We start from the raw sequence: 16160 nt of genomic DNA on the forward strand, positions 1-16160 counted from the left end.
AGCCTTGAGACACAGGGGCCAGCCTGGAGCCTGGGGCTGTGGGGGCTGGCTTGTTGCTGGGTATTATTGGGACAGGCCTGGTGCTGAAGTTTGCAGTAACATTGGATGCTCACTTCACTCTCCTTTCCCCATGGGTAGATGATATGGTTTGGCTGTGTCCCCACCCAAATCTCATCTTGAATTGTAGCTCCCATAATTCCCACGTGTTGCAGGAGAGACCTGCTGGGAGACAGTTGAATCATGAGGGCAGTTTCCCCATACTGTTCTCGTGGTAGTTAATAAGTGTCACAAGATCTGATGGTTTTATAAGGGGAAGCCCCTTTTGCTTGGTTCTTATTCTCTCTTTGCCTGCTGCCAAACATGTAAGACTTGACTTTGCTCTGCCTTGCCTTTCACCATAATTGTGAGGCCTCCCCAGCCATGTGGAACTGTCAGTCCATTAAACCTCTTTTCCTCCATAAGTTACCCAGTCTCAGACATGTCTTTATCAGCCACATGAAAACAGACTAATACAGGAGCATATCTCTCTCTATGCTTGGCTGCCTAGACTTGGGGGAGAGGTGATGTGGGTAATCTGAAACTGCCCTTCTTACCCTTTTCAATGCATTTTTTCCTACTTATGTGTTTCCTCTAGGTGTTGTAATCACTCATCTGGATTCCTTAGCTCCTATGAAGGTGTTTGCATGTGTGGACAATTGTTCAAATTGAATCCTATTCCACCATCTTGCTGATGTCACTTCTGAGGTTGTCTATTCATAAAAACCACACCAGCAATGTGTTTACAACATTTTAGGGAACATCTGGTTATATTGCAAACCTAAAATTTTGTGTTTAGTAGCCTCACTACACAATCTTCTGAGTAGGTAGTTGAGCATCAATGACTAAGATTGTATTTATATCAATGCTGGTGACAAGTCTATCTTCCAATTTTGCCATACAGAGACAAAGTTATGATATTTACTCCACACAGGAAAAAAAGGGGGGGGGTAATGTTTTCATGCTAAATTACTGTCATGTTGGCAGGCCATTGTATTCATATCCTTATAATGAAATAGGCTCATCCTCCCTTTTGTATTCCTGCTATAGTTTATTCCAGACTCATGCAAATAGTATAAATATAAGGTCCATCTGTGGTAATAACTCTCTTGTTCTTCCAAATGAAAAGCCACTGAAGTATGGGTATGGAGACTACGTGCTATTTATTACTGTCTTCTGCCTTTGTTATAGATGCTATTTAACTTTCCTTCAAATGAATAATATTTCTTACGTATCAACTCTATTTTCACAGTTTGGTCATGCACTTTCTAGTATTTCAGACAGAAGCATGCTGAGGAGATCATGAAATCCAAGGTAATATTTTCCTCTCATGATGAAAAATTATATATGTAGCCAATGACACAACACAGGAATAATGAAGAAAACATAGCCTATCAATGACAGTTATCACAAAGTGGTGGCATTTTTTCAAGGTAATAGCACTCATGCCATTTATTCAGATAACCCATCTGGATCCATCTTTTCTTAGTAGTTAGTGCCCTGTAAAACTGGCATATTTTATAACGAATGGGCAAGATGCCATACAAACATATGGACAAAACTGTAGATAAGCCAGAGATGTGTAATTGGTAATTTGTTCAATAAGGCTGGATTTCTGCCAGAATTTCCAATACAATTGTCTTCTACTAGTTTATGTTTCCAAATCAAAAGAATGGTAGTTTTATAGCTTCAGAATTCAAGTTTAAACTCAGAGGCTCCAAAGTTAATAGACAGAGAGAGAGAGAGAGAGAGAGAGAGAAAGAGAGAGAGAGATCATATAAATACTTTTCTATGTGAGTGTCAATTTAAATCAGATAATGAAAAGAATGAAAAAGTCAAGTTCACAGGGAAAAAAGATCTTTGCTTTACATGGTGAACATTTCTTCTTCAACTTTAGTATATAGTTAAAGCCTTATCCATTAGTATGCTTCTTTGAAACCCCAATTTAAGTGTAATATTTAGGTAAAATTCTTCCACTCACTCAGTCCCAAGTGGCAAAGGAAAATAGGCTTTAAGAAAACTGTTCAGCTACAGAATAGAGCCCTCGGAAATAATACCACACATCTACAACCATCTGATCTTTGAGAAACCTGACAAAAACAAGAAATGGGGAAAGGATTCCCTATTTAATAAATGGTGCTGGGAAAGCTGGTTAGCCATATGTAGAAAGCTGAAACTGGATCCCTTCCTTACATCTTATACAAAAATCAATTCAAGATGGATTAAAGACTTAAATGTCAGACCTAAAACCAAAAAAACCCTAGAAGAAAACCTAGGCAATACCATTCAGGACATACTCATGGGCAAGGACTTCATGACTAAAACACTAAAAGCAATGGCAACAAAAGCCAAAATTGACAAATGGGATCTAATTAAACTAAAGAACTTCTGCACAGCAAAAGAAACTACCGTCAGGGTGAACAGGCAACCTACAGAATGGGACAAAATTTTTACAATCTACCCATCTGACAAAGGGTTAATATCCAGAATCTACAAAGAACTTAAACAAATTTACAAGAAAAAATCAAACAACCCCATCAGAAATTGGGTGAAGGATATGAACAGACATTTCTCAAAAGAAGACATTTATGCAGCCAACAGACACATGAAAAAATGCTCATCATCACTGGCCATCAGAGAAATGCAAATCCAAACCACAATGAGATACCATCTCACACCAGTTAAAATGGCGATCATTAAAAAGTCAGGAAACAACAGGTGCTGGAGAGGATGCGGAGAAATAGGAACACTTTTACACTGTTGGTGAGACTGTAAACTAGTTCAACCATTTTGGAAGACAGTGTGGCGATTCCTCAAGGATCTAGAACTAGAAACACCATTTGACCCAGCCATCCCATTACTGGGTATATACCCAAAGGATTATAAATCATGCTGCTATAGACACATGAACACATATGTTTATTGCGGCACTATTCACAAGCAAAGACTTGGAACCAACCCAAATGTCCATCAATGATAGACTGGATTAAGAAAATGTGGCACATATATACCATGGAATACTATGCAGCCATAAGATAGGATGAGTTTATGTCCTTTGTAGGGACATGGATGAAGCTGGAAACCATCATTCTGAGCAAACTATCGCAAAGACAGAAAACCAAACACCACATGTTCTCACTCATAGGTGGGAATTGAACAATGAGAACACATGGACACAGGGTGGGAACATCACACATGGAGGCCTGCCAGGGGAGGGGGGAGGGAGGAAGGATAGCATTAGGAGATATACCTAATGTAAATGATGAGTTAACGGGTGCAGCACACCAACATGGCACGTGTACACATATGTAACAAACCTGCACATTGTGCACATGTACCCTAGAACTTAAAGTCAAAAAAAAAAAAAAAAAGAAAACTGTTCAGTTTGCAAATTAATTGTATGCAATAAAAGGGTCACAAAACTTGTAGTAGACTCCTACAAAAATGTGAGACTCAAGATTATGGTTTCCTGCTTTCCAATCTCTTCTCAAATAATACCACACACACATAAAAAAATTGGTGAAGAATATATATAAAACTCATTTTCTGATGTTGTTAAAACACTTGTTTCCTATGCCCACTGACCAGATATTTTGATTCATTTGGTACAGGTGGGGTTAATTATATTATGTTTCAGGACATTTCATTGTTCTCAGACTCAAATTATTTTAATGAACTTTGAAGAATATTGTCAAATAAGATTGATTTCAATCATTTAAAAAATGTTTATTTGGGGCCCTTCAGTAGCAAATCCAATAATAATATTTTTACCTTTTTAGAAAGAATTTCCCATGTTTTCTGTGTGCCTTTGTCAAAAGTTCCAAGGAGACTGAGGGTAGTAAAATAATTTTTGTCTTTGAGCTGCACACACACAAAAACTCAATTTAATTAATTTCTCCTTTAGAGAACTTTCCATTTGTCTTTTCTGGTCTGTGTGACTTCAAATAAATGATTTGTGCCACACTGTTTACTTTTCAATTTATTATTTTGTTATGATTTTAAATTAGAATTAATAGGGAAGAAGATTCACAGATATCATTTATATGGTTTATATAAAGATATGAGGGTCAGAATCTGATCTTAGGCTCTCCAGAGCCATTCGACCTGAGAAACAGATAGTGAAATTCTTGATTGACAGTCTATTTGCATAGAGCACAAACAGAAGAAATGAAGCAGCAAAATGATAGTTAAGCATATATTCAAAACATTTTAGACCACACATTTTAAAAAAAATGTTAAATTCTATATTTTGCGTTTCACCATTATACTGAAAATTTAAGTTATAAATTATAAATTAACTCATGAATCTCAATAGAGCAATAATATAATTGATCCAAGCATTGCATTGGCAAATGATGATTTAATAATATATTTTGATTAATAACTTTAGTCTATATTTGTCTTCCTGACTTTTCTGTATCAACTCAGAGGGTTTTTACATTTATTTTTATTTATTTATTTATTTTTGAGACAGAGTCTTACTCTGTCTCCCAGGCTGGAGTGCAGTGGTGGAATCTTGGCTCATTTCAACCTCTGCCTCCCAGTTTCGAATGGTTCATTTGCCTCAGCTTCCCGAGTAGCTGGGATTACAGGCATGCACCACCACACCCAGCTAATTTTTGTATTTTTAGTAGAGACAGGGTTTCATCACGTTGGCCAGGCTCCTCTCCAACTCCTGGCCTCAAGTAATCCACCTGCCTCGGCCTCAAAAAGTGCTGGGATTACAGGCATGAGCCACCACCCCCAGCCGGATTTTTATTTATTTTTATTATTATAATAAGTTCAATATATATCTCTTAGAGTTCAAATTTTATCTGGGAAATGTCTTTGATAAATAAAGCATTTACAAAGCATAACGAAATTACTATACCTCTGAAACTACACGATTTAAGCATTTGGAAATAAGAAAACTGAAGGAAAAGACTCAAGTTCTTTTTTCTTATTTATGTACGTACTTTATTACAAAATTCTGAGGCTAAGAAGCACTTTAGCCTTGTTTGTTTGCTTTTTAATTCTTTTCTTCTAAGGCTACACCTTTAATATGCCATTTTCACCAGATGTTGCAAGCTCATTTGGTATCTAGTGAATTTCCTACTGGAGATCTCAAACAACTTAATGCCATGCCATATATTTTGTGCTGTAGTTCCACGAAATAAATATGGTTTAGAAATAGTGTTAGGGTCTTTGGGTGACATATCGGAAATGCCCACATAAGATGCACGAGACATACAATAGGAATGTTCATTATACTTGTTCTTCAGCCTATAGGCACTTCCAATATTGTTAGCCCCTTACTTTATCCCTTTTGCCATTAACTTATTTCCAATCCAAGTTAGTTTCCATAGACTATCACTTTATTATCTTTACAGTATTTTTAAGTTCCTCTCTTCTTTATCCTTTCACTGTATTCACCTGGCAAGAAGCCAGTTTTGTCAGGACTACCAAATGTACTTAAGTAGGTTGTTCAGAGGTTGTGTGGTTCAGACCACCAAAGGCCCTAACACAGTCCCAAAACCATATTCATTTTGTGGAACGACAGCACAAAATAGATGGTATGGTATCAAGTCATTTGAGGTCTTGAGTAGGAAATTCACCAGATACTAAGTAAGCTTACAACATCTGATGAAATGCCATTTTAAAGGTGCAGCCTGCGAAGAAAATAATTGAAAAGGAAACAAATAAGCTTAAAATGTAAGTGTTACTCTCTAGCGTAGTTTCGTGGACAACTTGCATAATTATTTGATGTAACTGTACCCGGGTCTAATTTTGTATTCTCTGTACTATCTTCTGATTGCAGAACATGAGACAAAACTCACACCAGCCTACCAACTGCCTCCAATACAGATTTAGAGTCTCCAACCTAAAGAGAGCCCCAATAACAATAAGTAATATTTTTACCTTCATCAGCTCTGTCTCCCATTCTCCACAGTGGCTATTCTCCATTCTGCTCAAATTTCTGCTTTACCATCTGTTTCCCTCTCTTTGATGAGATAAATGTGAATTCTTCTTCATTAAGAAAATACGAGAAAGGTATTGCGTTATGGTACTGCCATCAGTTCTGGAATATTGTCTGTATATTTCCCCCCTCCTCACTGTTTAGAATCAAAGCAATATCCTACATCCTTTGTAATAATAATCTTTCCACTTATAATCTGCCTCCTATTCCCCTCCTCATTCCAGCAACCTATCTTTATTATCCTCCCTCCTTGATCTTCAGTCTCTTCTATATTGGCACCTTCTCATCACCATTTATATCTCTTTCCATGTAAAAAACAAACAAACAAAAAATCAATTAAACAAACAAACAAACAAAAATCCTCCACACTTTCCACGTGTCTCGTACTTGCAACAACCAAACCTCATGAATGGGTTATCTGGTCTTATGATCTTCATTATCTTACCTGTTCCTTATTCCTAATCCCACTACCCTCTGGCTTTAGCCACTTCTATGAAATTGCTTGTGCAAGGGTCTCCTAGAAATTTTTCGTTGTGTACCTAATGAATACTTCTCTGTATTTACCTTATTTGACTTCTCCATTTCATCTGTCAATGTTGATCATTCCCTTCTTCTTGCATTGCCTTCTTTCGATTCTATGACATCATTTTCTCCTAGTTTTTCTTCTCTAGCTGCTGAGTCACTTTCCTTCAGAGGCTCCTTATTTCCTCTCTGCCTCTTAAATTCTATTGTTTTCAAAAAAAATTTCTACGCCCTCTTTTGATTCTGCACGTTCTCTCTGAGCTGTATCATCCATTTCTATACCTTCAATATACTGATGATGGCTACAAATGTAACTGCAGCCTACATGTCTGTCCTCAGTTATAGAGGCAAAAGTGCACATCTCTCAAATGGACACGTTCACTTCAGTGGTCCACAGATGTGTAACACTTAACATGACTCATATTAAACTCCTTCAACTCGGGCTTCCAGTTAGGATCCTCCTTCACTGTTAACAAAAGGAACAGGATCTTAAGTCATCCAGTAACCCCCATGAGAAATCTGGCTTCTTTGTCTTCCTCACTCTTCCTCCATAACAGTTCACCAAGCAGCCATTCGTCCTGTTTAATATCTATATAATCAGTCTCTTACTTTCTTCCATTGCTGCCACTGCCTTAGTTTACTTGTTTCAGCCTGAATTATGCCAACAGTCTTTTCCTCTACATCCACTGTTGCCCACAACTTTCTCCCCTGTCAGCCAAGGTCAGCATTTTTTTTTTTTTTTAATTGAGACAGGATCTCACTCTGTCACTCAGACTGGAGTGCAATCTCGGCTCACTGCAACCTCCTCCTCCTGGGCTCAAATGATCCTCCCATCTCAGCCTCCCGGGTACCTGGGACCACAGGCGTGTGCCACCACACCCAGCTAATTTTTAAAACTTGTTTTTGGTAGAGACAGGGTTTCGCTATATTGCCCAGGTTCGTCTCAAACTCCTGGGGTCAAGCAACGCACACTCCTAGGCCTCCCAAAATGCTGGGATTACAGGCATGAGTCACTGCACTCAGCCCAAGGTCAGCATTTTAAAATAGCATTTTAACAAGGCTCCTGATTCCTCAGTTCCTTAAACTTGCTGCGTTCTCTCTCATCTCCAGGCCTTTGTTGTTCCCTCTACCTGGAACACTATTAACCACCACCATTCCTTCCTGATATCCTAGCTAATGCCTTGTCATTCTTCACAGTTCACATTTTCTGGGAAGTCTTTCCTGAATCTCAAAGTATGCTTCAGAGGTTTCTCTTAGCACTCATCTCGTTTACAGCACTTAACACCACAATTTCTAATTATCTATCCAATTGTAAAATTTTCTGTTTACTTCTCTCAGATTTCACATGGTTTCTGGTCTGTGCCTACCTCTCCAGTCTCTTGGCCCACCATTCTCAGCACAGTGCTCCATGTCCTAGCCACTCAGACCTTCTTTCATTTCCTGGATCATTAGACTCCCAATCACGCCTGAGTCTTTGCCTGTGCTATTCTTATGGCTGGAATACCCCCACTCCCAATTTTCATAGTTGACTCCTTCCTATCCTTCATTTGTGGAGACAAACTTCACTTCCACAGGGGAGCCCTCTCTATCGAATCCACCAGATTGTCACTGACCACCGTGTTTTGCCTCCGTAACACTGTTTAAAGTTATATATGTCTATGAATTAGTTGACTAATGTCTATATACTCCACAAAACAAAGTTCTAAGAGATCTCTAGTCCCCATTATGTAAATTGATTAATTAATGAGAAATTAAACATAAGCTGTGTCTGCAGAAATCTTCTGTTTAATAAGTAAATATTATCAAACAAGGGTCACATGCTAACCTCCAATCAAGCATAAATACCTTTCTACAGATCAACACATAACCTTTGAAAAATGTACATGCTTCTAAGGGAATAAATGTACAGGACAAAAACTTTTTTTTTTTTTGAGATGGAGTCTCACTCTATCACCTAGGCTGTATATAGTACAGTGGCATCATCTCGGCTCACTGCAGCCTCGGCCTCCCAGGTTCAAGCGATTCTCCCGCTTCAGTCTCCCAAGTAGCTGGAATTACAGGCGCTTGCCACCACACCTGGAGAATTTTTGTATTTTTAGTAGAGATAGGGTTTGACCATGTCGGCCAGGCTGGTCTCAAATGCCTGACCTCAGGTGATCCACCTAACTCAGCCTCCCAAAGTGCTGGGATTACAGGCGTGAGCCACCGTGCCCGGCTCATAAGAAAAAAAACATTTTCATAAAAGTAAGAAAGGGGACAAGAGTGTCCAGGTCATATATGTAGTACTTAAAGAGGCCACCACTAGTAGAGCATCAAAGTGTAATTTCTCATTTGTAAGATGAGAAACTTACTAGTACCTATCTCAAAGGGTAGCTGTGGAGATTAATGAGTACTTCGCATAATGCATGTAACTAAAGAAGCAATCAGTAAGTGTTATGCACTCAATTTTCTTCAGTGAGTATTAATTGGAGTGAGTTGAGCAACATAATGGAATCAGACACTCAAGATAAGTAAAAAGGAAACTCCAAAGTATGGTAAGAGGATGCTGGATAAAAACTCCAACATCTGAATTTGGGAGTCACTTTGAATAGTAAAAGCAAATCCTGGGATCTTAAGTCATCTCCTCAAAATGCTACTGTTCTTCCAGACTTGATTATCTTCAGATATGGCTCATTCAAGAAAAGTCAGGATAAATACTTGACATTTCTCTTTACTCCTCCATTTTCAGGATGGTACAAATGGGAACAACTCAGACCAAGGGTCAGGCTTTTTTAAACTAGGCTTTGAAGACCTTGAAGAATTTCATGATCTTACTCAGCAGGGCTTCGTTTTGGTCACACTTCTTGTGCTTTTAAGTAACCTCTAGCAGTGGGAAATTGTCTTAATGAATGTCTGACACCATATGGTTGTATATGTGTGTATATATTAGATTACATATACAGATACTATTGTATTGTGCCTTGCTTTTCACTTATGTAATTTGGAGAGCTTTCTATATGAGCACATAGAATTCTGTTTCATTCTTTTTAATAGATACATATGATTCCATTGTAATGAGGAATTTTAACTTAAATTAGTATAACCTCATCACTGTCAATGGATCATTAACAGTGTTTTGCTATTTCAAACAATGTTGCAATGAACATACTGGTAACCATATCTTGCCATACTTTTGTGAGTATAATCAGTCGATTCCAAGCATTAGGTTTGCTGGGTCAAAGGTATACACACATGTATCTTTAAATTTTCAAGTGTTCTTACTAGCTGCTTGTTGAATGAATGTCCGGTGACATTCACCCAAGCAGAGAGCAGTTCTTACCAAACAATTGCCCTGCTGGTGCTTTCATATAGAATGGTTATGGAATACATGTATCAAAATATTTTGAGGAGGAGGTAGGAGGACTTCTGTATTTGGCTCGTTTTAGGGTAAGTTTTCTTTTTACAATTTGTAAATTTATATAAATAGTATGTATAACTGGCTACCCAGAAACAGTTCAAGCTCAATACTGCTTGATTAATCTGCTACTATTGAAAATGTTTCACTACCTCTAACTTCACCCACTTTTTAATATTTTCTTTACGCTTCCTGAGGCCTGCATAACTGAAGGAAAAAGAAAATTCTGTGTAAATTTGAACATTAGTTCAGTTCTTAACAATTTTCACAGCTTATTTTTGAAAGAATGCTTCACCACCCCCATGCACTTCATCTCTATGTTTACTGACTCTCCCAAAATCTGAGCATCTTCATTGAATGTCTTAAGAGAGAATTTCTGGTGCAATTTGCATGATCTGCATTCTCAAAATTATATGTCATTTGACTAGGTTGAAATAATTTGAAAAAAATTAGGAAGCAGATAGAAAGTTACCAATCCTATCTATTCAAAGAAATAGTAAATCTGGGCAACTGTATTTTTGTAGCACATTCTATTTGACTGAAAATTAACTCAAACAGACTGCCAGGAGAGAGAAAAGAAACAACATTACAAGATGGTAACTAAAATATCTGAGTCTCATATTAAAGCAATCTACTAATAAATACCCAGTCTCTAGAGCAAAGCAAATGAGGTCACTTTCTGCTATGGTTTGAATGTGTAGCCTCCAAAATTCAGGTGTTGCCAATGTGATGGCATTAAGAGATAAGGCCTTGAAGAGGTGATTAGGCCCTGAGGGCTCCTCCGTCTTTAATGGGATTAAGGCTCTTATAAAAGTGACTGCACACAACGTTCAGCCTCCTTGACCTTCAACCTTCCGCCATGTGCGAAAACAGCATTTCTTCCCCTCTAGAGGATGAAGCAATAAGGAATCATGATAGAAGCAGAGAGTAGTTCTTACCAAACAACTGAACCTGCTGGTGCTTTGGTCTAGACCTTCCCAGCCTCCAGAACTGTGGGAAATAAGTTTCTGTTCTTTGTAAATTACTCAGTCTCAGCTATTCTGTTATAACAGTACAAACAAAGACATCTTCCCTTTTTCCATGCGTAACATCATGGTGCCCTGGATGATTGCTTTACATTTCAAGGCTAACCTTAATTTTCCTTTTAGTCTGATTTCACTGAGAACAGTGAGTTTGGGGGGCATAGGAATAATGAGGTAACATTTGTTGGGGAAAAGCTCTGTGATATTCTCTGAGTTCTATCTCCCTTTGGCACAGCCTCTTCTCCTAACTGAACATAGGTACATCCCGTATAGCAATCCTACCCATCCTTATTGAGTATTATTGACAGTTTGTGCTTTCCACCACAATGGGTTTCTTGAGAAAAACAGGCTCTAAGGGTCTTCTTCCCCCAACTAGAGAGAGGGTGTAAGTCTGCAATTTTTCGCTTTAGCCACTAGATGGCAAATGTGCAACAGTAAGCGATAATGCTGCGGGGTTTTCAAAATCCCCCAAGGGAATTCTAATAGTTCTAGGATTAAGGCAGTGAAAAGTAAAATATTGGTGTTTTAAAACACAAGGCAATGACTGTTTCAGTGAAATAAGGGGTAAATTGAACACAACCCAATGCAAACATAATGAAGACATCTCCTTGGCAATTTGTTAACACATTCTTATTGACAAGCATTCAGATTCCCTCATTACTTGATAAAACTGCCTCAATTTCAGAGTAGAATTAGTGGTTCAGAACAAAAGCCATATACTGCAAGTGGGTAATGGAGTTCCTCTGGCTTATGTTTCCAGGTTCATGTTATGAGCTACTTGTGCGGACCAAAATGGTCTCATCAGGCTAGATATCCCTAGATATCTAGATTTGTTATAATTCTTAAAGATTGTTTAAGAACGTCTAACTTGTTTATATATCTTCATTTCATTTGACCCAGTAATTCCACACCTGGGAGACTATTCTGAGAAGAAAAAAATGCCAATTACAGAAAAGATATTTACAATCTGATCTTTAAAGTGTTATTATATATAATCAAACAATTGAATTGTCTAATGCTAGGGGAAAGGTTAAGAAAAGTGTTGTTGTTTCCATGTAATGGAATTTAATGCCTCTACTTCAAATAATGCCTTCTAAATTTTGTAGTAATACAGAACATCTTTATAGTGTAAAAGATTAGAAAACAAGATTTAAACTGTCTACATGGTATATTTAAAAATAATATGCTTGGAAGAATGACTAGAGGAAAATATAGTAAAACATTATGAGTCATCTCTGAGGGGTTGAGCCTGTGAATTATTTCTCCTTCTTCCTATTTGTCTTTATTTCCCAAATGGTCTATAATTTTTCTAAATGTTCTATCATGAACACGTATTATTTTTAGCCTGAAAAATAATGCAAATATGCAAAAAGGGGAAACGTATTTGAAAGGCAATTCAGCAAGTTGAAGACAGACGCAAAATATGACCGAAGTTGCATATTTTAATTTTTCTCTAATGATCTATTTTTAGGGACGATAATTGGGGAAAGGGGGGACATAAAGAAGTGGCATCTTGAGGTAACTAACTTCCACCTGTTCAAGCAAAGTTGACTTCTTCCTCTTTGCAGGAGAAGTAGTCATTCTCTCCAGACATATGTGAGTTTATTGCTAGATAAATCATTTCTTCCATTTTTTTTTTAAGAGACAGTCTTGCTCTGTCGCTCAGGTTGGAGTTCAGTGGCACAATTATGGCTGCAGCCTCGATCTCTTGGGTTTAAGCAATCCTCCTACCTCAGCCTCCTTGAGTAGCTGGGTCCACAGGTACACACCACCATGCCAGGCTAATTTTTTTTTTTTTTTTTTTTTTTTGTAGAGATAGAGTCTTCTTATGTTCCCCATTCTGGTCTTGAACTCCTGGCCTCAAGAGATCCTTCCACTTCAGCCTCCTAAAGTGCTGGATTATGGGCATGAGCCACCACGCCCAGCCTATTTCTAGATAAATCTGAATTGGTATGGAATAAGAGGTAGAGTGTCACTGCCCTTTAAATTATTGTTAAAAACTTGTACTTTCATTGCAGATGAGTGAAAAATTATATTTCCCTTATGGTATCTTCTTCTTGTAATCTTCTTTCATTTATTAATTAATTTAAAATAATTATCTAGCTCCTACAGCTAGTCAGACATTGTGCTAGGTACTGGGGACACAGTAGTGAATGAAATAATTCTTGAGGGACAATAATAATAAATAAATAACCAAACACATCTATAATTTGGAAGAAAAGAAAGTTATTTTCGTATGTTTTAAAAAAATTCACATTAAATGTGTCCTAGTTAAGAAAAAAAGAACTATTTTACGCAATTTCAGAATTCTAAGCAACCACTCAACTTAATTCCCTATTCTTATTGATTAAATAGAGTTTATGATGTTTGATGTTTAAGGGAGTTTATTCAATATAGTCAACTTAGTATAAACAATTTGCTGTTATGACTTTTTAAAAAGGCATTTTCCTGGAATTATCTTTATGATTCTCTTAAGAATGTATTTAACGATACACAGCTTTCTTGAATAAACAATACCCCAAAGTAGCTTGTTTAAGAAACTACAGGTCTACAATTTGTTATCCATGATTCCCGCATCCAAAAATACTCTGGAAACTGAGTTTTATTTATTAAGCATTTGGTGGTAAAAGCAGGCGTTACCTAAATTAATCTGACAGCAAAACCTGATCTGGGTTGATGTGAGGGTACTTATAGTTTTATTTAACCCATTTAGTATATTCATACATTTTGCTCCAGAAATATTTCTTTGATTATGTGGTACTATCCCAGAGCTGATGGATGATATTACATAATATACAGCATATACACCCATTACCTTCCTAAAATTCACAAAAGCCTAAACTCTGGAAACATCTGTCCCCAAGAGTTTCAGATAAGCACTTAAAGACTTCATGCTATCTTCGTAAGCCCCTTTGAACTCTCCTCCTCTTATTCAAGTCATAAGACGAGTCACACAGTGTACTAGCATTAGGAAATAAGTTGCTGTGTATTGGCCTAAGCAATTCATAAAACTCTTGGTATTTTATTGCCTTGGATAATAACGGGAAGGTGATACACCAGATGAAAAACTGGGTTCACAATATAGAATGGAAGAAGCCATCAAAAAATTCAATAGATAAAAGGCACAAAAGGCTTAAACAAGTTCATCAAAAAGATGTATTGGTTAGCTGTAAACATACAAAAATTGCTAAACTCCATACATAATAAGGGAAATGCATATTAAATTTTTCAAATACCATTTTTTACCTCTCAGTTTGGCAAAATTCAAAAGCTTGATGGTAAGTTGTTTGGAAGGCTATGGGAAAACATTTACTGTCATACATTGCCAATGGTAATGCAAAATGGTACAACTCTATGGTGGAGAATTCAGTAATAGCTATCAAAATTAAATATGCATTTACCCTTTAAATTGCCAATCTTCTAGACATTTCTCAACCAATTTTGGGAGAAAGGCATGCACAAATTTATTCATGGTGGCATTATGTGTAATCACGCCATACTTAAAACAACCTAAATGCACACACTTGTGAGATAACGTGAATGAAATATGGTAAATCGAAACTATGAAAAAATAGGAAAATAACAATTAACTAATATTGAGTAACTTCTAGATCATGTGATTAAGTAAAAAAAGCAAAGGCTTCATAGTATACTTTACATTTTTGTGTCAGGATGGAGGGATAACATGAGAGTGTGTGTGTGCGTGCGCGTGTGTATCCTCTTATTTTTGCAAAAACAGACACAGGAAAAATAAACCAGAAACTAATTAAATTGGCATCTACAGCATATGGGTGGTGATGATGTAAAAGTAATAGAGAAGAGAGTGATATTTCTCAGAGTATCCCATTTGTATATAGTTTTGGATTTCAAACCATGTTAATGTTCTGCATATTCAAAAAATAAAGCTTAATTAGCAAGAGTAATAAAAGCTCAAATTAAATACTAAGATAAGCAAATTGATTTAATTATTAATCATATTGATAACAAAACCATACACATGGAGAATTAATCCAAGCAACATTTGAATATAGTACTCTGACTATCCTCACTGGAATATATTCTAAAGACATAAAGAACTGTAAAGACACTGCACTGACCCTGGGTGATAGAGCAAGACCTGGTCTGAAAAAAAAAAAAAAAAAAAAAAAATGGAAAACAAACATTTTACAAACATCATCATAATAATTGCTTCAATCAACAATATTAAAAATCAATGAGCAAAGGCTTGAGGAACAAGACATTCACATAGTCTAAAAGTATGTGAAAAATTAGTTACAAATTACAAAGAAGAGAGGTAATTCCACAAGAAACATCTGCTGGACACTGCATTAACCAAGTGATCTAAATTGTAACTACCAATAAGGGAATAAAATTACTTTATTTTATGATGTACTAAGGAGGACAAAACATCACCTATGTGGTATTTCTGTCACATTTAACCTAAACCCAATCATGAAAAAGCAATAAGACTCGTCCAAATTGATAGATGTTATGCCAAACAGCTGACCTGGACTCCTCAAAAACATCAGGTTCATGAAAAAAAAAGAGAAAATGACTGGGCACGGTGGCTCACACCTCCCAGGATTTTGGGAGGACGAGACAAGAGGCTCTGTTGAGCCCAGGAGTTCACGACTAGCCTGAGCAACATAGTGAGACCATGTTTCTACAAAAAGTGAAAAAATTAGCCAGGCATGCTGGCTTGTGCCTGTGGTCCCAGCTACTAGGGAGGCCGAGGCAGGAAGATTGCTTGAGCACAGGAAGTTGAGGCTGCAGTGAGCCATGATCCCTTCACTGAACTCCAGCCTGGGTGACAGACCGAGACCCTGTCTCAAAAAGGAAAGAGAGAGAGAAAGAGAGAGAGAGAGAGAGAGAGAGAGAATGGCTGGAAAGCTATTCTAGATTAAAGAGGTTAAGGGCCGGGCTCACGCCTGTAATCCCAGCACTTTGGGAGGCCGAGGCGGGCGGATCACGAGATCAGGAGATCGAGACCATGCTGGCTAACACGGTGAAACCCCGTCTCTACTAAAAATACAAAAAATTAGCCGGGCGAGGTGGCGGGCGCCTGTAGTCCCAGCTACTCGGGAGGCTGAGGCAGGAGAATGGCATCAACCCAGGAGGTGGAGCTTGCAGTGAGCCAAAATAGCACCACTGCACTCCAGCCTGGGCGATAGAGTGAGACTCCGTCAAAAAAAAAAAAAAAGTTAAGTAAGTATGATAAACAACTGCACTT

Source organism: Macaca thibetana, chromosome X (genome assembly GCF_024542745.1).
Source record: "Macaca thibetana thibetana isolate TM-01 chromosome X, ASM2454274v1, whole genome shotgun sequence".
Classification (NCBI taxonomy): domain Eukaryota; kingdom Metazoa; phylum Chordata; class Mammalia; order Primates; family Cercopithecidae; genus Macaca; species Macaca thibetana.